This window comes from Ambystoma mexicanum, chromosome 1q (assembly GCF_040938575.1).
Source record: "Ambystoma mexicanum isolate Mex_15411 chromosome 1q, UKY_AmexF1_1, whole genome shotgun sequence".
Classification (NCBI taxonomy): domain Eukaryota; kingdom Metazoa; phylum Chordata; class Amphibia; order Caudata; family Ambystomatidae; genus Ambystoma; species Ambystoma mexicanum.
This window is the reverse complement of record NC_090922.1, coordinates 203,978,736-204,001,070: the sequence shown is the minus strand read 5'-3', so window position 1 is coordinate 204,001,070 and position 22,335 is coordinate 203,978,736.

The window sequence follows — 22,335 nt, the reverse complement described above, 5'->3', positions numbered from 1 at the left end:
TTCGGAGGAAAGGTCCAGTAGGGAATAAACCCCAAATCATGCCCCCAAGTGGTGGGAACGGGAGCGAAGGGAGCGAGTCGTGACAGTATACCCCCTCCTACGGCTGTCTTCGGGTGCCCGCACGAGACATCTTCTTTCCATGATGGCAGTGCTTTTTCTTTGGAGGTGGCACTGATGGAAATGGTGGCTTCTGGTGAGGAAGAGACTCATGGTTCGAAGAAAGGCATGAAGGACTTGCAGGACCTGAAGCAGAGTTGGAAGGTCCAGGAAGCTCAGTCACTGGGAGTGGACCCTTATAAGTCTTTGAGGAGGGAGGCAGGCTGGTGCAACATGCCTTAGACAATGGTAGAAGCCCTGTTAGCCTTTCTGCCGAGAGTGGACATGCGGGAGGTGAGGAAATTGCTGGCTTCAGGAAAGGTTTATGTTCAGCCATTAGAGAAGGTGGCGGCTGAGGTAGAGGTTCAGATTTTCTTCTGTCAATCATCTGGGAAAAGGCTTGTGGTTGAAAGTGACTAAGGTTTGACTGCACATGTTCTACACCTTGGAGACCTGAAAGTCCAATGGGTTGTACAAGGCTGGTACTCATGGTGACAGTCGTGTAACCACCTTGTTGCACGTGGGATACAACAGCAGGGATGTTTGGCATACTGATAGGAGTGATAGACACAGTACTTGGTATTTCAGGCACACTCGCAGAAGGAGCAATAACAGACACATTTTGAACTGCAGCAGTCATTCCCTTCCTTTGGCTACTAGCACCCAACTGGTGCTTCTTGGCGGAATTCTGTTGCACAAGTCCTGTAGGTAATACGCCGGTCTGCACCACCCCCTGTGCACACCCAGGTGAGTGGTTCTGACTCATCACTTGGTCCAGCTTGATGACTCTGAAGCGGGAGCTGGCAAAAGTCTCAAACTCTGATGCTGCATTTTTAGGAGGCTCTGATGCTAAAGTGAAGCAGTTGGGAGAATCGTCTTGTGGAAAAGGCAGGCATTCTGGTGCTCCTCCTGAAGCAAAAGAAAGGCAAGCTAGACGTTCATCGACAGTAAATGGTTGGGATTCAGGAGGAATCGCTGGAGCAGAAGAAAATACAGCAGGATCTGATGGTGTAGACAGGTATACCTCTGATATTGGCAGCGAGGCTAAGCAGGATACAGGCGTCTCATGAACTGAAGGCAAATACTCAGTATACTCCGGGACTGAAGACATGCACTTTTGATGGACTACCGGAGGCTCTAAAGCTGAAGGATGATCTGCAGGATGAGTCACTGTAGCTGAAGACAGGCAGGCCAGGGGAAACCTTGAGGCTGAAGGCATGCAAGCTGAAGCAATCTCGGTTGCTGGATACAAACATGTCCAGGTCTTTGGGACTGGCTCTTGAGTAAATGGCAGACATGGCAGCGGTTCATTGGTTGAAGACACGTGTGCCAAAGATGACTGCAGGGCTGTGGATTGGATCATAGAAGAGTCAATGGTTGTAGGAGGACAGACAGAAGTCTCAGAAGTTGACAGACACATTGGTGGCTCAGGAATGGAGGGCACCTTTAGGGCAGTAGACTCCTTGGTACCAGTAACCAAAGACTGAGCTGTACTCTTGCAGTCCCTTTCTTTAGTGTGTGACACAGAGTCTCTTTCTTTGTAGAAGTCAAAATCAACCAGTGGAATCACCATAGTAAAGTCTCTGTTAATCAGGATTTCGTCAATTGTCCATTCCTCTGTTTTAGCTTCTGAAAGAGGCAGATTAACAATCAACAGTTCAGGAATCGCCTGCCGGTTTTTTGGTTCTGTATACTGTGGAATGAGTCCATCAGAACATGAAATCTGTACTGTCTCTGACTGTTCGTATTGATCAGAATTGGCAGAAGGAAGAGTGAACCCAGAGGTAACATCGTTTTCCACATCAGCTTTAACATCTACTTCAGTCTCAGCAGCTTATCAAGAGCAGGGCCTAAGCCTACTGTAGTGACTGAATCTGTGTATGCCACCATTGTGGATTGTGTTTGGAAATCAGAAGCTTGTATGTGTGCTAGCTCAGAATTATGACAAACTGCTACACAGGAAATTTTAGGTAAAGGAGTGGCTTGTAAATCTTCAGCTAACTGCAATCCCTGACAAACAGCAGAACAATTGTTAGAAACTGTGCCCAGATTAAGCGCTGTGCTAGACGAGAGACCTTCACTCCCAATAGATCTAACATATTGACAAATATCATGGTTTACCAAAGTCTCTGCACTCAGGGGTTGAACAGTGTTCACTTCCTCAACATCAACAGATAAAGTCTGAGGTGTATTCAGTAAAGAGTGCAAGGTTTTATTCTCCTCTTGTAAAGAAATTAATTCTTGTCTTAACTCCTCAAGCTTAGCTCTTAGCATGCCCTGTATTAACTGTACATCACTATCAGTAGGCACAGGGGGAGGCATAGTGGAATCAGGGCTGGATCCTGCACTAGCAATCTGGATGTGCGCCGATTGTACATTGTCCTCTACTGCTTGCAGGTTCTGTGATTTATAGTTTCTCTTACCAACTTGGTCTGTGTTTCCCTTAAGCAAACTATTGACATTAGACCTCTTGGCATTAGGGACTACAGTATGTACTTGTGCAAAGGAGTATGCTTTAGACTGAGGGTAGAAAACAGAAGTTATGCAAGGAACCCCTCCATTCTTTATGTTTGTACCATGAAACTGTTCTATCTGAGGTGAAGCACAACTGGAATCATGGGGTTCAACAACAGAGGTACTCTTGTATAATAAGTCTAACAGTGTGTTGTTTTCTGCGGCTAAGGCTTGCGCTGACATAGAATCGGGATCAAAACAAAAGATAGAACTAGGATCAGGCAATGTAGGATGTGCCATCCTATGGGAAAAATACTTTGCACGTAAATGCCCATTCGTGACAAGGAGTTCATTTAAGTCAGGACTAGTGATTTGATTGTCACAGGTAAATGTAGGGGAAGCTTTCTGTACAAACTTGTTAGAGGCCTTGCTGCCTTTCTTTCTTAAACTTGCCATATTCAATGGGAATTTTGGGCTGGTCATTCTGTCAGGATTAGTCAGGCGAGTACAAAGGCAGCGAATATGGCCAGGGAAATGTGCACACAGGAACAACGACTCATGTATGCTAGAACCCAGGAGTGCAAATAGAGTGTGACATCAAAACCAATATATGAAAAGGGATGTGGGGTAAGCACCTGACCGCGAGGAAAGTCGGCAAGCGCCTTACCCCCAATTGCTGTTACAGGTACTGACAGCGCTAAACCCACGTGGAGGGCAAGCAATGACAGGATCTGTGAACTAACACTCTTGATGGTATTAAATAAGGGAACTAAAGAACTGTACTCACGAGGACGAGATAAACCTCTTGAATGTCAGCTAGCCCACGAATCCTGTTGATGAAACTGGGACCCCGAAAGGCTAGAACAGCAATGGGAGGAAAACTAAATACCTAAGTTGGAATAGTGATTACAAATTAGTGAGGAAAACATAAGCATTCACACAGGAGCTAGCTACAACCGCACACCACACCTAATAATCAAATGGGAAATAAATGCAGAAGTGCAATGGAAAACATGGAATGGATCCCAATAGAAAGTAAGGATCAGGAGCAGGGAAAAACGAAATAACCAATGCAAACTTCTCCCTACCCCTCCAAGGAAAAGACAGGAAGCTAATCTAAGAGGAAGGCTAAGGCATACGGGTTTACAGCAACAAAGGACAGAGTCAAAGAAATATAGAACACAGACAAACTGGGCTGCATCTAAAAGGGGAAAGCACTGAGAAATGCTGCCTGCAAACAGAGGAAGACAAAAAGGGAATCAAGGGAGCAGAAATCAATTAGCGCATGAATCCGAGATTCAGGGCGGAGGAACAAGAAAACAGAAACTAGGAACTAGGTACAAAGGCAAGGAACAAGGAACAAGGGACTAGTCACAACAGGAACACTGCAAACGATGACCAGCGCTGGACTGAAGTAAGACTGAGGCTTTTAAAGCTGCTTAACGAGCACACGCCTCAGGTGTGCTGATTGCTGCACCTGCAGCCACAGCTGTTACCTATCCTCCACCCAACCTTGTCCTGCAAGGGTGGAGGTGGAGCAGTGGGCCAGGCATTCTGGGAAGCATAGTCATTTGGTTAAAGAAGCATGCTGGCTGCCAAAAACCTGGAATGGATCCGGAAGGGAAGTAGCTTGGAAAATAGGGATTTAGCGCTCCCAATTCATCACAGCACTGTAGCAGAAGGTTCGGTGGAAAGGTCCAGTAGGGAATAAACCCCAAATCATGCCCCCAAGTGGTGGGAACGGGAGCGAAGGGAGCGAGTCGTGACATGCACTTGCAAGTACAAACGCCCAGGGTAAGAAAAGGGTAAACGTTAACCATGCCTGGGAAATTGTCTTCCTGTCTAGTGAGTTTTTTTCACTGTGGTAGACAATCTTTGGAAACTGACCATGTCGCGCCACCCGAGGGGTCGCGGGCACATGATATGTACATAAAATATGGAATAGGGGCAATAGTGTTTAATGTGGTTTGGCATAGGCAGACCAGACGTGTATCAGACCTTCAGTGGCCGAATAATGGGAGTTTTGAATTAGCGCATGTAGAACATTTACAATCTGTTTTGCTAAGGAAAAAGGCCAGACCTGCAGCGTTCAACGTTGTAAGAGATTGGAGGAAGGAAGCGAATCTACGCTTGAAAAGTAGAGAAAAACATGCACGTAGACATAAATGAAACACAGAAAAAGCGCTAGAGCATGATCAGCAGAAGCATACAGAAGCTATTAGGAAAATGGATAGGGCCTTCCGATTAGACGTACAGAAAAAACATCCTTCACAAGATTTGCATACATCAGATGAACTGATAAATAAAGATATTGAATGAGCAAAGGAATGAACATTTAAGCACTGACCCAGTTGCACCACCTCCTTATGTACTCCCTCCTGTTGCTATTCCCACGATCCCATATGCACCTGCAGTAGCCGTCCTATCTGCACCCGTGACATCGTTCCCTCTACCTCATACGCTTTAGCTGGTAGTTCTGCATTAATGGGGCCTGGAAAAGGAAGTGTTAGACTGACTTGAAATTCGATTAGGAAGGAAAAGAAAGACAAACTGAAACAGTGGGCTGAGACCTATATTGATGATAGCGATGAATGGCGGTGCAAAGTTCCATATGTGATCATAGAGGCCTTGGCGAACAACATGTATTGTTAGAATGTATGGGAGATTATCTTGTTAAAATATGGAGTGATTTGACTAATCCAGTGGTACCGCAAGAGTTGCGTGATCTGATTGTCATTTCCAATATATGAGATAATGCGGCGAAAGTACGAGAACATGTAGGGTGAATATTTGTGTTCAAGCGAGAACTTGATCGATTGCATAAAGAAATAATGAGTAAAAGTGAACCGCTTATGTCATATGTTCAGCAACGGTTTCTCCCGCCGTTTAAACCCGTCAGTGAAGAGATGCGAATTTGTACGCGAGACACACTCAGATCGATTACGGATGCCGCCATTTCCCCGATTGAAGTGCATGATACTTTTAGTCAGTATACACCAGAGATGCAGAGAAAGGTGTTACAAGTTATGGTGGAGTATTTGCAGGATGAATGTATGAAGAAAAAGGTGTGTTGTCCTGCTGATTTAATGACGATTTATAAAAGAGCATTTTCGCCTGACACCGGAGCAACTGCTTTCTCTCTTGATTTGGCTTTGCTGCTTAATAGACGAACAGAGGTATAATCCCCTACTTTGCAATTACCCATGAGGGAAGTGCCTCCCAGATTTGTCCCGAAAGTATAGGTTACCACTGATGGAGCGATTCCAGCGCGAACTATAGAAGCCCATTATATCACACATTATATCACACAGTTTGTACATGTTCCCTTTTCTAGGCAAGAAGTGAATACGATAAAGCAGACCGTTCCTGACATTAGAAAAAATCCAGTGGGATTATATAAGGAAATTGAATCAGTTTTAAATTTGTCTATTTATACGCTAAGTAACATTGATTTATTGTTCCCTGTGATTCTTCCTGCAGACATATGGAAATATTAGAAGTATAAATGATGCGCCAATGTTGGGTGATACATGGGAGAGCCTGATTAGAATTGATAAAGAAAGGTGGGGGAGAAGCCTCCGCAAGTAATTTTGACTTTGCCTTTACAGATAGTAGAGAAATTAAAAACTTTAGTGCCTGAGAAGTGAATAGTTTGGGATAAATTGACTGCTTGCTTACAAGGCAAATCGAAAGGAGCGACCGATTATTTTAACCAATTTGAATATGTATTTGCAGACTTTAGTGGTCAAGATCTAAGTACTGAACCTGGTAAGAGATTGTTTGTTGATAAGTTTGTGCGAGGATTGTTACCCAAAATTCAAACATTAATAATGACATCTGAAAGTGCATGGCAAGCAAAATCACAAAGCAAAGTATTACATATGTCCCAATATTATGAGGATCGAGTAAATTCAGAGAAGGATAGGGAAAGAAGGGAAAAGGAGATTTGAAAACCAGAGTGTTATTGCAACAGGTAGCAAACAATAATGGAGGTGGTGGAAACGCACCATATAGAGTTCCATTTGCCTTAACATCCAACATGCAAGAGGGTCCAATAGGTATAAATCAATGTGCCTATTGTAGACAAGAAGGTCATTGGCGAGCACAATGCCTGCACTTGCAGAACAGAAATGGGACTATTTCGAGAAGACCATTTAGAGGTAGGCCAAGAATAGCAGGTCTGAATAGAAATCAGTTGAAGCCACAATTTCGGGATAATTAGATTAACCAAAATCAACAATGGAACACCATGAATGGTGGAAATGCTTTTCATAATCCCTCCAGTGCATACTACTCTGTAGACTTTACATCTGATAATGTACTGTTCCATTAGCACAGCCGAAACAGGGGTTGGAACCAGTGCCTTTTCCCGTTGACCAGAAAGGGCCCTACGTAGAAATGAAGGTTGGGAAGAGAGAGCACATTTTTCTAGTGGACACAGGTGCACAAAAATGTTCGATTGATCATCAGCGGGTTCCAAACATACCACTGTCAGGGCATAAGAATGTCTCAGTAGGGTTCTCAGGTACATCAGTAATTAGTCCAGTTCATAACCAGTGGCAATTACACTAGGTCCATCTACTGAATCATGCCTTTTTCTCTTGACGACAAATTGTGGCGAAAATTTGTTGGGATTGAATCTATTGAAAAAGTTGAATGCGGTAATTCATTGTTCTCCTGGTGGAGTGCACTTGACGATTTCGCCACAAAAAAACTCCTGTATCGCAATTTGTATCCATGCTGTTGCCGACTGAATTATGTGAAGTACCAGCTTGTATATGGGCAGTGAACGATAATGATGTTGGATGTTTGAAAGTAGAACCAGTAAAAATTGTTTTGATGGAAGGCATTACATTACTACGTATTCCGCTATACAAAATTTCAAGTGAAGGTGAAAAGGCATTGAAATTTATTGTGTCAGATTTAATTGCTGGAAATGTAATTGAAGAAATTTCTGGTAATGATTGTAATAGCCCGATTCTTCCAGTTTACAAGAAAGGAGGTAATGATATTCCCTACTGTTTTATAATTGATTTACGCGCCATTAACAAAGTAGTTGATCCCCAATTTCTGTTAAACCACGATATTGACTATGATTCCTGCTTCGGCATCACACTTCAGTGTGATTGATTTGAAGAATGCATTCTTCAGTATTCCCGGACATCCAGACATTAGATATTTGTTTGAGTTTTACATTAGGAGGGCGCTCATTTAAATTTACACGTATTCCACAAGGCTACACTGAAAGTGTGAGTATTTATAGTAGAGCATTATAAGAACAACTGGATATGCTTGGATTATCATCAGGATGTATATTGTTACAATATATTGATGACCTGCTTATAGCAGCAGACTCAGAGGACATTTGTAAAAAAGGAACTCTCACACTATTGACACATTTGGCGCACACGGTCACAAGGCATCATTGAAGAAATGTCAGTATTGTCGAGAGGAGGTGGCCTATCTCGGCTACCTCCTATCGAAGGAGGAAAGAAGATTGACACCAGAACGAGTAGAGAGCATCTCTGATATGCCTATTCCAAACATGCAGAAGAAAGTCAGGGCTTTAATTGGCATGGCTTCATATTGTAAGCAGTGGATAGCGAATTTCTCAAGATTGTAAAACCGAAAGTAGCATTGACAAGAAAGGATGTTATCTTACCCTTGCCATGGAACATGGAGTGTCAAGAAGCTTTTGAACTGCTCAGAGCTGCATTATGTTCAGCTCCAGTTTTGGGCACGCCAAATTATGAGAAGGGTTTTATGTTGTTTGTGCATGAGAAGGATGGATGTGCTTTGGCAGTTTTGACTCAGGAAATCGGGGCAGAAATAAACCATGCAGTTATTTCTCTTCCACGCTGTATCCTGTTGCATGTGCTTTGCCACGTTGCTTGCGAGATGTTGCTGCAGCTGCAGCATCAGTAAAACAAACCGAGGGGATGGTTTTAGGTCACGCTTTAACCGTGATGGTACCCCATTGAGTAGACGTTCCTTTAAATAGAAAGCAAACGCAACATCTCACATCCGCCCGACTAACGAGGTATGAAATTGTCCTATTTGCACCGCATATTCAAATTAAGAGATCTTGCCCTTTAAATCCGGATGAGTTACTGCCCCCTCCCAGTGAAAAAGGGAGTGAGAAGCGAGTATCACATGATTGTTTAATCACTACTGAGCAAGAGACAAAAGGAAGAATTGATTTAACTGATACTCCCTTGAAAGAGTCCGATGGAGAACTGTTTTGTGATGGTTCTTGTTTTAAATTACTGAATGGCACATCAACTGCTGCTTATGCCATTACTACACTGAAAACTATTGTAGAGAGCAAACAAATCCCATATAACTCAGCACAACCTGCAGAAATAATAGCATTCGCTAGAGCCTGTGAAATTTCTGCAAACATTAGTGTAAACATTTATACTGACAGCCAGTATGCTTTCGGGGTGGTCCACAATTTTGGACGACTATGGGCTGAAAGGGGCTTCCTGATGTCACATGGAATTAAGATTCAACATGGCACTTTGATAGTGAAACGGTTGTCAGCACTTGCACTTCCTAAGGGGTTAGCAATAATGAAATGTGATGCAAATAAGAAAATAACGTGTAATGTAGGAAAGGGAAATGCATTTGCTGACTGAATTGCGAAACAAATTGCCATTGATTTACACACAAAAATGTATGTCGAAACAGCAAAAAAAGTGTCCTGCATGATAGAGGACGGAACTGAGACAGTCAGAGAGATACAAACAGAAGCCACTTCAAAGGAAATAAAATAATGGTCCGAGGGTCCAGCAGAATTAGATCTTGAGGGTTGTTGGGTGGACAAAGAGAATAATAGATGGATGTTGCCAAATGCATATGTTATGGCAATGGTTACGATGGCCCACAGTCCAACACACATATGTGCGAAAAAAATGTCACAGCACCTCGATTCTGTATGGTGTAATGGAAACATAAAGAAAACTGCCGAGAGATTGGTTCAGAATTGCATGACTTGTTTACAACATAACATTGAAAAAGGAACAGCGACACCAGTAGGAAGTTTTGCCCCCCCCTATGCCTTTTGAAGTCATCCATTTTGACTTCATAGAAATGGAAAAATGCCAGAACTATAAATATGTCCTCGTAGTGGTGTGTGCGTTTAGCAAATGGGTGGAGGCCTATCCCCTGAAAGATTGTTCAGCCATGTCAACAGCGAAATCCATGTTAAAAGAATATTTTCCCTGATTGGGCTGCCCCGTGTTATATGGTCCGACAATGGCCTGTATTTTATAGCGGCCATGATATTAAAAATGTGTGCAGGTCTCCGAATCGATAAGCATTTCCATTCTGCCAGACATCCGATGAGTGCCGGTTTGGTAGAACGGCAAAATGGTAATTTGAAAAACAAGATCGCAAAAATTTGCGCCAAAAGCAATTTGAAATGGCCAGATGCATTGCCACTACCTTTGCTATGTATGCTTTCATCTGGGCAGGCAAGGACTGGCCTCTCCCCATATGAAATAATAATGGGGAGACCAGCGAATGCCTGGAATGTGCCACATCCAAAAAGATTGGGGGAAGTTGAATATCCATTGCTCATTGACTATTGTAAACAGTTGACTCAAAACTTGTGTTTGATTCCTCAGCAGGTGCAGGAGGCTCTTCCTGTCAGATATACAGGCCCAGGACATTGTCTGCAACCAGGAAACTGGAACCTGGTTAAGAACTTTGAAAGAAAATCTTTGCTTGCACCGCGTTGGAAGGGGCCCTATCAGGTGTTGCTGGCTACACAGACTGCGATCCGAGCGAATGGTCGAAAGCATTGGATCCACCCAACACACACGAAAAGAATCCTGTTTCCTCTGCCACATGAAAAAGAGATTGATAATCCTGACGTCGAAAGTAAGACAGCCGTGATCAATCACAAAGACATTGCTGAATTTCAGCCACAAGTCATTCCTAAGCCCAAGAAAAAGGCCTGGGGAGATTGCAACGAAAATTGAAACATCAGTATTACCTCAGCATTGTTTGACTGCTGCCTCATCATCATGAATTGCATCACCGACTGGCACTGTCTTTGCATCGGCTGCAAACAACGACAGTGCATTGTTCATTGATCATACTATACCTGGAGCTGTAAGATACAATCTGCGCTCACAAAATTGGAAGTAATCAGCAGCTATTATTTCGCCTTTGTTTCTAGCTCACGGATAGAGCTGGGAATGGAGGCCTAGAGAAAGGGAGCTGTATGGAAAGAGAGCTCTGACACGCGGTTTCCCGGTGCTATCATTCAAAGTGAAGGCCTTTGCAACCTTGCGTGGACAAGTGGGCGCAAATGGTACCGACACTATAAAATTGATACTTGCTCCTGCCTTTTTGGAGCTGTCGAGGTAAACACCAGCTTGCTGTCATCATAAGCAGGCTGAACCGAACTCGTTTGAACTTTGCTGCAAACGTGTGTTGTTGTGGAGAACTTTTTCCTCCAACGGACACTGAGAAACTTTCTTCGATCATGTTTGTATTTGCTCCTGCTGCCACCTGTACTGATGCTGCCATTGATAGACATATAAACATTGACATTAAGCCTGGATTAAGAAAGACTTGGTCTACAAAGACTAACCTGCTCCTGATTACCATACCTATTTGTATAGTAATTACATTGACCCCAATGTTGTGGTATTTGGAAACTATGCATACCTTGAACACTCTATTGCCAACTGTAAATGCTCCAACTACATTTACCCCAGCTCATGTGCTTTCTTACACTCTTCTGTCACGAGATGTGACACATCGAAAAGGATATAACAATAACACTTTATTGCTGATTATGAATATGACCCATGCTATTTTGAATAGATCCAATTGCCGGGTTTGCTCTCATTTACCCCAGCATGGAGAAAGAGGAATAGGTTGGTATATTCATCGTTTAGCGCTTAATACTGCCTGTTATGCATCATTAAGAGCTTTATTTTTTGAAAAATGGAACGATAGTGTCACTGGAAACTTTGATGGAACAAATATAAATGAATTTGAAAGACTGGTATTAACCCCGCTAGGTTGTTCTGTGTTCATAAACCAAAGCAAAATGAACACTACATCGACTAGTCCTATAGATAGACTGTCTAGGCCTTACCAGTCCCTGATTACTTTCAAGATGGCTCCTGTTGGAAACAAGGATGCCATGCCTCCCTCCTATTAATCACATGTTCCATTTTGCTTGCGTAAAAAAGGTTCCCACCTGATGGGAACATTCGCTAGATGTATGAATACTGCTGTACTTGAGCAAGAAGAGAAACCGTTATATATAGGAGGCTCTGTCTATTTTGTGTGTGGAGACCAAGCTTATCCATGGTTACCTAGAAATTGGGAAGGTACCCGTTACTTAGGGATACTCTTACCTGGTGTGTTCTTTGCCAAAACTCCTGAAATAGAAAAAATATCTAGATATCGGCCAAAACGAGATGATACTGCTGGGCAAATCTTTGGGGACATAGCTAAATCGTTTATACATTTCTGGGGACAAGCAATAAACTCATGGAATATAAGAAAACTATCCAGGGTATTAGAGAAAACAATAAATGGAACCACTGACATACTTTACAATATGACATTGGAACTAAAAGCAATTAGACTGATTGCCCTTCAGAATAGAATGGTTCTTGATATTATTTTGGCTGACGGTGGAGGTGCATGCAAATTAGTGGGGTCAGTGTGCTGTGTATTTGTAAGTGACTCCTCCCCTACATTATTTGAAGCAATTAAGAAATGACATGTCCTAAGTTCTGAAATTCATGTTCCTGCAGGTGGCTGGAATCTAAACATAGGTTCATGGTTCTGGGAAATGTTACGATCCTGGGGATGGAAACAAATTGCAATTTTTATTATGATATTCGGTGTCCTCATATTCTGCTGTTGTTGCATACAATGCTTTCCAGCCATTTGTTCTATAATTTCGAATGAATGTGTACAAACAATTAGTACTACGATTGTGAAGCCTCCTCTCAGATTGATAAATGATGGTCCAAAAGATGAGAATGAAATTATTAAGGAATTTATGGCAATCAATATTTCTGATGGTGATAGTGACATGGGTAGTTCAGAAATGGACACCTGGTCTGAGGAAGACAAAATGTATGGATAATGATGATATTGGCTTAATGCCAAAAGGAGGGTTTTGTATACGGTAAAAGTAATCACATAGCCCGAATGATATGAATAGTATGGTGGCCATAAGCGCAAAAAAGGTAGCAGGCGCTCCTCTCTCAAAAGAACACGGCATGATAACCTGTTCAGTGGTTATTAACCACTTTGAGAGTTCGCAGCCATCTGCTTTTTGCTCACTGTACCTTTCACAGATGGGAAATATCCATTTGCATATAAGTCTTTGTCCCGCCCACATGGGCAGACCAACACCGAAATGCTATGGCAATTCCTCCCTGAACAAGAATACCAACAGCAACCTCATACACGTGTTTCAGCCTTGTTGGGCCTCATCAGTGAGGTGAAGCTGTGCCTCTTTGAGCACAGTGAGCAGGGAGTCCACGTCTGGTTGCCCCCAGGTAACTTAGGGTGACCAACCCCAAGTTCCTTCCAAAAATACAAAAAAGGTAGCAGGCGCCCCTCTCTCGAAAGAACACGGCATGAAAACCTGTTCAGTGTTTATTAACCACTTTGAGAGTTTGCAGCCATCTGCTTTTTTGCTCACTGTACCTTTCACAGATGGGAAATATCCATTTGCATATCAGTCCTTGTCCCGCCCACATGGGCAGTCCAGCACCAAAATGCTATGGCAATTCCTCTCCGAACAAGAGTACCAACAGCAACCCCATACATGTGTTTCAGCCTTGTTTGGCCTCATCAGTGAGGTGAAGTTGTGCCTCTCAGAGCACAGTGAGCAGGGAGTTGATGTCTGGTTGCCCCCAGGTAACTTAGGGTGACCCCCCAAGTTCCTTCCAAAAATACAAAAAAGGTAACAGGTGCCCCTCTCTCAAAAGAACACCGCATGATAACCTGTTCAGTGGTTATTAACCACTTTGAGAGTTTGCAGCCATCTGCTTTTTGCTCACTGTACCTTTCACAGATGGGAAATAACCATTTGCATATCAGTCTTTGTCCCACCCACATGGGCAGTCCAGCACCGGAATGCTATGGCAATTCCTCTCTGAACAAGAGTACCAACAGCAACGCTACACACGTGTTTCAGCCTTGTTGGGCCTCATCAGTGAGGTGAAGCTGTGCTCCTCTGAGCACAATGAGCAGGGTGTCCATGTCTGGTTGCCCACAGGTAATTTAGGGTGATGGTTTGTCTTGCAAGCACTGTTGTAAAAGGCAGTTAAACATGAATTTTATGCAACTAACGGTGCTCCTTCATGAAGAATGGTATTTCTGCCTCAGAACTGTCTGACCCTTAGCTCATGAGCCGCAGCAAACAGATAACGTTGTATGGAATGTTTCTCTGCTAAGAACAAGATATCCTTTCTGTGCCAGCGCTCCATGTTCCTCATAACAGAAAAGTGTCTCTGAAGCCTTTGCTAGAATAACCAATGTTTAGACTAAATGTAGACGTGTCATGAACTGTCAATTACCGAACCCTAGCCTGAATGACATGTATAAGGGCGGGACGTTCCGCATTAACAAATGATTATGTATTATGTATATATATGACTGCTTGAGCGCTGCCCGCTCTCTCTCACATCTCATGGTGTCTGGGAACACACTTCGTGAGGTATTGCGACCCAGTCGGCCGACTCAAATACTTTTGAATAAACCAGACTTGTTTGGAAATCGAACTTCACGACTGATGTGTCATTGGGTATATGGTTATTGTGCCTTATTTCTATATATGGGCTAACACTGTAACAAGGAAGAATGGCCTGGACACCTTTGCCAAGCCGGTTTAAGAGTCCCAGAGCCTATTCTCCATATCCCTCCTCTTTGGTGTGCTTTCCTGCCAAGTAGGTTCCCAATGATCCTGGATTCGCAGTTCTCCTTCTCTTCCACCGAGAGCATTGGTTTACTCTCCTGCCAAGGTATTTGGGTGTCCCTTGTACACACAAGCTCTGTCTTCCTCTTGCTTACAATTCGGGGTGAACTTCCCCAACCTGGATCCCAGACCCCCTTCACGTGATTGTTCACAATGTTCTCTTTATTCTCTTTTTGTTCCACAGTCTTGGTTTACTCTCCTGCCTAGATCTGTGGATATCACTTCTGTATGCAAAGTTTATATTCCCCTCTGTTCCCGGTCGGAGTATGCTTTCCTAATATGGGTCCCAGACCGCCTTCACTTGATTAGCAGAATGTTCTCTTGGCCTGATATTCCTTCGATCAATAGCCTTGGTTTACTTTTCTGCCAAGGTCTGTGAGTGCCACTTACATTTGTAAAGTTTGTACCCCCCTTCGTTACTGGTAGGGGTATGCCTTCCTTATATGGGTCCCAGATCCCCTTCACTTGATCACTTTGCTCCAATAAATATTTCCTTTCTGCTTCGCTTCTGGCCCCTTGTATTCTCTGGGTCTTCCAAGCCCGTGATTAGCCACCCATGTACCTGTAGGAAGTCACCTTCCGGCTGTTTGCAGGTCTTCCAAGAACTTCAATGGCTTTCCCAGCTTCTTGGGACCTTCTTTGGTCTTCCACGTCCTTTCTCTGCAGCTTTCTGGTGGTTTTGTTGCACGCCAGCATCTTCGGTTACCGGTGAGTGTCTTGCCTCCCCTACAGTCTGCCTTCAGTGCCACAGGCCTTCTGCTAGTGTGCTTCCCTCCAGGACACCTTCTGCTGTTCTGCACTCTCGGTCTGCCCTTGCTGAGCTCTCGTCCGTGCTGGACCAAAGTTGAAGACGCCATAGTTCTCTTCCTTCTTTGGCTTTAAATGACAGCTGACCAATAGGAGCATCTTGGACACTAGAGCGTGTGTTGGTTCTGGCAAGTGATTATCATTCCTCATAGCCTCTTCCTCGTCCCAGTTGTTCTCACTTGAGATATGCTACTACATCACATGAAAGTATTAGGTAATGGAGAATTGGAGGGGTCTTGAGGGAAGGTGGCAGGGTTTAAGGGATTCTTCATTCTCCCGAGATATTTACCATTTTCCATGGGGTCCTCCCTCCCCAGTAGATCCTTCAGCTGGGTAAAACCCTCAGGGGAATTATCGAGTAGCAGCCTCACCTCCCTGTCCTCATGCAAAGTGGCCCCCCCATCGAAAGTAGTAACGATACCTCTGGATTTGTCCCACTTAACACAGTTAGAAGTTAGAAGTAAGATTGGCATAGGTCTAAGGGCCCACAGAGACAAAATGTACTTACCAGGGCATAGCTTGCCTCTTAATTCTCCCAGATAGTTTCCTAAAGAGGACGTTGGCTCACCCTTGGCCAATACAAAAACGTATTGTTACATAGGTAGGCACATGCCCTAGAGCTGAGCCATAATATTGTCTAGTTCTAACTGCACATGGTTGTGAAACATGTGAAGAATATCTTAACGTAGGGGAAATTCACTGGTCTTTCTTTAGAAAACTTCCAACACACAAACATGGTCTCATCCTCTATGACATCCCAACTACACACATCCTAGGCCATATTTTACAAGTATTTGTATAGCACATCGGATTCTGTAATAATTGTGATGTTTTACAAGCTAGTTGCGCAAATTCTCCTCATAGGGAATTAAGACACAGAATATTAAGCACATGACTGGATGGATTCCACGCTATCCTTTCTGCTGATAAAACGACACCCTTCTTTTCATAGTATCCTTGAATTTACAAAGCCCTTATGGCATTGAATTGTTGAAACAAATATCGGGGTAGCCCAAGGCCTATTGTTTCGCACAGAGATGTAGCTTGATACACCGGCAAAAGTGTTCCAAAAATATTTCAGTGAAAGTACTGATTTCATCAATCTTTCAATCTTATCTACGCTGTATGCTTTTTTCAAGCGTAGGTGAAACTCAATCATACACCACACACCAAAGAGAGAGCTTTCATCATCGGTATGTCTACAACATAATGTTTCCTTACTCTTGGAACAAGTAAGACACATTGGAAAAAGTAATTTACTATCCGTCTGCATCCGTAAAACAGGATGGTAAAGCTGTCTCTGAGGGCACACCTTGCGATTTACTAGACAAAAGTACTGATCAATGTCTTCCTTGTAGATGATGTAATGGTGGCCTAGAGGATACCTCTGTGTTTTGTCGAAGAAAAGATACTGGGCCTCATTACGAGAAGTGCGGTAAAAACATGGTAATTACCGGCATGGAGGAACTAGTGGGTCCGTGCTCGTTTGACGCCGCTAATAGCGGGTGATTACGAGTGTGCGAGCAGGCGCAAACCCCCATGCCGGTAATGGCCATACCGCCATGGCGCTAAAGGCCCTCCAAACCTCTGATAGCACCATCACGGGACCCGCCGATACTGCCTCCGCCTATGAGGCACCCTTTAATACCGACCCGGTAATAACATCATGCTAATACCGGGCTGTGTAATACTGGACCCGGAAGTAACGTCATCGCGTCGGAACGGGAGATGCGCCGGCGGCCATCTTTAAAAACACAATCCATTGCAATCCTCCCAAACCACCAGTTGTGTACAGGAGAGACCAGTGCCAATCTATTCAACATGTTTAAGGATACCAGGAAATCAAATCCCCGCCTGAGCAAGAAGCGTTTTTCGGACGAAGAACTCAACATGTTGGCAGACACCCTTGCTGCCCATGCTGAGAAGATTAACCAGCGCAACCTCAAAAGGGAGGTGCAGCAGAGAAAAAAGGAGATTTGGGAGGAGGTAGCCTGCAAGGTCTCGGCAGTCGGCACCACCCCACGGACAGCAAAGACTGTAAGAAAAGGTGGGATGACCTCTGCCTCAGGGTACGGAACATCCTGGCCAGCAATAGGAGGGAGGCCATGGCCACAGGCGGGGTCCCCACTCACCCACAAAACGAATGCGCTGGGAGGAGATGTGCAGTACCTTCATCCAGATGGAGTCCATCGAGGGCTTCGGGGAGATGGAGACGGGTGCCGCAACATCTGCAGATGGAGGTGAGTGACCCTGCAGATCCCAGTAGGGGAAACCATGACATAGCACAAGTGATCTGGAATAGAGTCTAGGCAAGGAAATGCATGTCCCAACACACACATCAACATATCCTTGTGCAGATGGAGGCCCAAACCCTGCCACACTGAAATGCATGCTGAGTGCCAATCCCATTACCAACAGACAGCCAACACACACGGACCGTGCCCATGTAATACATCACAGAAACCCCAATACAATGGCATGCCACCTGCCATGCAGCATTACTGAATTGAGACATCACGGCAAATGCCAAAATGCCCCCTTCATACTACCCTGTGTGACACACCTGTAAGATATGAATGCATGATAAATGAAATTCTCCACAGTACCATATAATCCATCTTGCATGTAACACCATCACTGATGCCCTGCATCTCTTCTACCCCCCCAGGCACCGATGGAGACGATGCCAGTGAGGAAACACCCACAAGGGCATCCACGTCCCGGCACAAGACAACTGCCACAAGCAAGATCACCTCCGGGGCAGCCTCGCAGGGCACATCAAAACCCAGGGTGAGTGCCCAGGCCATGGCCGCACATGAGGGTCCCACATCTACGCCTGAGACCGGGACCACAGAGCTGGCAACACCAGTGGAAGGTGAGGCCAGTGGCACACATTCGGCAGCAACAAGTTCGGTGGGCGAGGCAGCAGCCACTGGCCCACTGAGCAACATTGAAACTGCAGTGGAGGAGTATGTGGACGAGGATGGACTAACCATGTGGCATGTCCACACTCCCCAAGCCCCGTGTCCACCCCCCACCCCACACTCAGGCCACACCCACCACCAGCATTGCGGATCCTTTACTCCACGATTCGGACCTCAGCCCCCCCCCCCTCCGAGGACAGCCCTGCAAATGCACGCCCGGTCGCAGCACCCTCAACCACTGCTGCTCCCACCAACCTTGGGGCACGGCTAGCAAGGGTGGAGGCTAGACAGGACTCAATGCTGGACCTTATCCGACAATATGTTGCGGAGGGAGAGGACACGAGGTGTGAGATTGCGCAGGCCATAGCAGCGAACACAGCTGCCATTAATGCCTCTCTGTTGATGATGCAAGACAGTCTGGGGGCTGTCACGCAGGTCCTCACCTCAATCCTGCTGCACATGCAGCAGCAACAACCCGCACCAGCCGTGCCAATCACCACGGCTTCCACCCCATCCACCACATCCCCATACTCCACACCCGCTTCCTCTGCACCCTCCAGCCCTGTGCGTCCGACAAGACGGAGTGCGAGGCAGTCAGAAATGCTGCCCCCGGACAAGAAAGCAAGGAAATAGTGTGGGAGAACAATGGGAGTGGGTCAGATGGTGTCTGTGGTGTATAGGTGTATTAGGAGGAGTTCATTGGGGGTATGGGGAGTTCAGGGGGTATGGGGAGTTCATTGGTGGGTAGGGTGTTTTGGTGTTGTGGGGGGGTAGCACATTTCTGTAGTTGATATTAATACACCCGTTGTGTGAAAAATCATTCAATGCCTGGACATTGTTCATTTTGTGTGTATACATTTTTTTTATGATAGTGCACAGTGCCCAACTCCCCACATTTCCTGTGTGCATGTCCACATGGACCCAGTGTACAATGTGTTACTGACACATATCCATCAATGTCCCTGTGGGTCGGAAGTATTCGTCAATCAGTGATTGGCATACTGCACAGCCATCTTGTGCATCACGTACTGGCAGGGGTGCTGCTTCTCCTCTGTCTTCATCCTCATCATCCTCACCGGTGCATGCATGTCAATGTCAGGTGGAAGTGGTACATTTCTCCGGATGCACATGTGCAGCATGACACAGGCCATGGTCATCTTTGCCACTTTCTCAGGCCTATAAAGGAGTGCTCCACCAGACCTGCTTAGGCAGTGGAACCGAGCCTTCAACAGGCCAAAGGTCTGCTCAATCACATCACTGGTACGGGTATGAACCGGATTGTACTCCTCTTCATGGCTGTTCCTTGGGTTCTGCACAGGGGTAAGTAGCCATGGCTTGAAGGGATATCCTTCATCATCTGCAAGCGAATACAAATAGGTCTGTGTGAGTCACTCTGAGCTGCCACCATCAGGATTCACAGCCATGACCACAGCAATTTGGTGTTGATATGTACATGTCCCTGTACGTATGCACAAATATTATTTAGAAGCATTGTATACTGCAATATGGTGTGGTAGTCTGGATGGTGTTGTTACAGATGATGCAGGGTGATTTCTTGCATGCTGATGTGGATGTACTGTGGATGCAGGACAATGTTTTGCCTCCCATTATTGCTGTGTATACTACACTGTGCATGATCACACTAGCCACATTGGCACAGTTGCAATTATGTTTAATCATGCATTGCTTGATATACCCATGGTGGCCAGGTTGTGTGTCTTACATGTTGTCATTGATATACGGCATTGGTCCAATGTGTGGCAGTAATGTGTCATGTTCGGGTTGGGAGGTTCAGGTCAGGAGTGTTTAGCTCTGCGTGCATTTTCCACTCACTGCCCATTCCCACCCTGGTGGAGTAGGCATCCCCCCACCTCACAACCCCGATGCACTGCCATGGGCCAGTCAGGCAACTCACCAAGCAGCCAGGCACGTCGTCCAGCATGTCGCTCCATGTAGCAGGGTAGCGTGGAGTCACGCAGCACCATGGCATCATGTGTCGATCCGGGACATCGGGAGCAACAATGTGTGTTGATCTTGCTGGAGTCACATACCATCTGCACATTGATGGAGTGGAATTGCTTGATTGTTCATGCCTGCCAGAGCATGGAAGCCTACTTTGGTGTCGGCTATCTGTGGTAGGGATATGTGGGTGCTAGGGTGCTTCAGGAGGGCATCCAACACTTGGGTCAGCATGCGTGAAAATAGTGGTTGTGAAATGCCATGCAGCTGGCCCACTGTGTGCTGGTAGGGGCCTGTGGCCTGGAAGTGGAGCACAGACACCACCTTTAGTAGCGGGGGGATGGCATTGCGTATTTCTATGAGGCTGATGATGTCGTCATGTATCATGTCCACAATGGTGGCGATGGTGTCCCGGTCCAACCGGTACAGGATGTGGATCTGCTCAGGGGTTAGATTGAATGGACTGGGTCGGATGCGAGGGATTGGTGGCTGCCTACGAGGTATTACTGGATGCACTGGTGGTAATTGCTCGCCCTGCCTCACCCTCCTTCTCCTCCTGCGTATCCTCTGTGCTGCCTGTTGCTGTAACTGTAGATGTTGTTGTAGTTGGTGTTGTTGCTGTAGTTGTAGAAGTATAGGCATGTCCTCCAGCCCCATGATTGCAACAGTTAGTGGTATCAATGTAGTGTAGGAAGTGGTGTGGTGGGTGGGTGTACTCCTTTTATACTGGGACAGGCTCCATTGACTCCAAATGTGGTGATTGTGTGCACCTGTGGCAGTTGCCTTGACTGCAAGTTGCTGTTTACGGGTGGTCCACGATGCCTGTATGGCCGCCATCGTGCAGGCATTTCCTGTGGAGGAGCAGGAGCTCACCTCCCTAGTACTGCAGGAGCAGACTAGAATATGTGCAAATCAACGTCCTTCATCGAGGTAAGCCGGCTGGCCTCTCTCCACTTCGTATGCCAGTAGAATTGTGCCTACTCTAAAAAATCACGGTACCGCCGTGTTTGCCTCCCTGACCAGCACATAGATTTGATTATGGTGCATCTGCCCACCAGCACCCGTTTTCTGCATTTGCTGTTGCAGACTCATTTCACCGGCGAGAGGAAACCCCTCTCCAAGATGGCTGCCCGCCGAGGATTGTAATCCTCTTCCAGCCTCCCTTCCTAACTGCAGCAACGCGGCACTCGATTGGCCGCCAACCTCCTTTTCTACGTCCAAACAGAGCCGGCAGGCGAGAGCCGGCCCTCAACACGAAGGCCAAAACACAAAGGCGAGCTGCCCCTGTCTCGAGCCTATCTTAGCCTGAAGGAGCCGGGGCCTCTACCCATAACCCCTCTGCGCCAGAAGGTAAGCATCTTCACACCCTAAGGGCGCTACTTAGAAGGATCTGTGACATTCTGCACTCTTTTTTCGAACTAATCATGTAATACAAGAGACTCCTAAAGACTATGAGATACGGTCCGCCTTCTATCTGCCCTGTTGTTTATATAGTCATCGAGCCACAATACTTGTGTATGACCTGATACTACAGCCCGGAATTGCATTTACTACGTCCATTGCTCCAGCACCCATTAACTGTTGGCCACACTGATCGATTGTCCTGCAAAGGAAGCTTGTCTGCTTGCATGTATCTGCTAATATACGTATGCTATATGTGACTTAGCCCTCTTATCTTGTATTTCCACACTCTACTTATGCCTATTCATTTAATTTTCTGGATAACAAATGTCCCCAACCTACCTAGATATCTCGTATGAGCCTCTTTCCATCCAACTGTCGCCATCAAGATTCTAGGTAGTCGCCTACACTACCTAAATTACCCGCGTAGCAGACCACTCAGAGAGTTGCGCAGCCAGGCACCTGCCTCACTCCTCCTACACATTAGACTCGCACCCGCATCTCTATCGCAACATGCACACCTCCCTAACACAGAACCTCCTTTTAGTCATAGTTTACATCATCATCGTTAGCATTACTGCTTACATACTGACCGAAATGCATCCCAACTGCCACACAATATTACAAAGACACCCCACCACACCTGCTACTCACCCCGAAATGCTGGCTAACCAGCTCAGGCAGCACAGACTCAGAACACGCACACACCCTGCAGAATACATCACCACA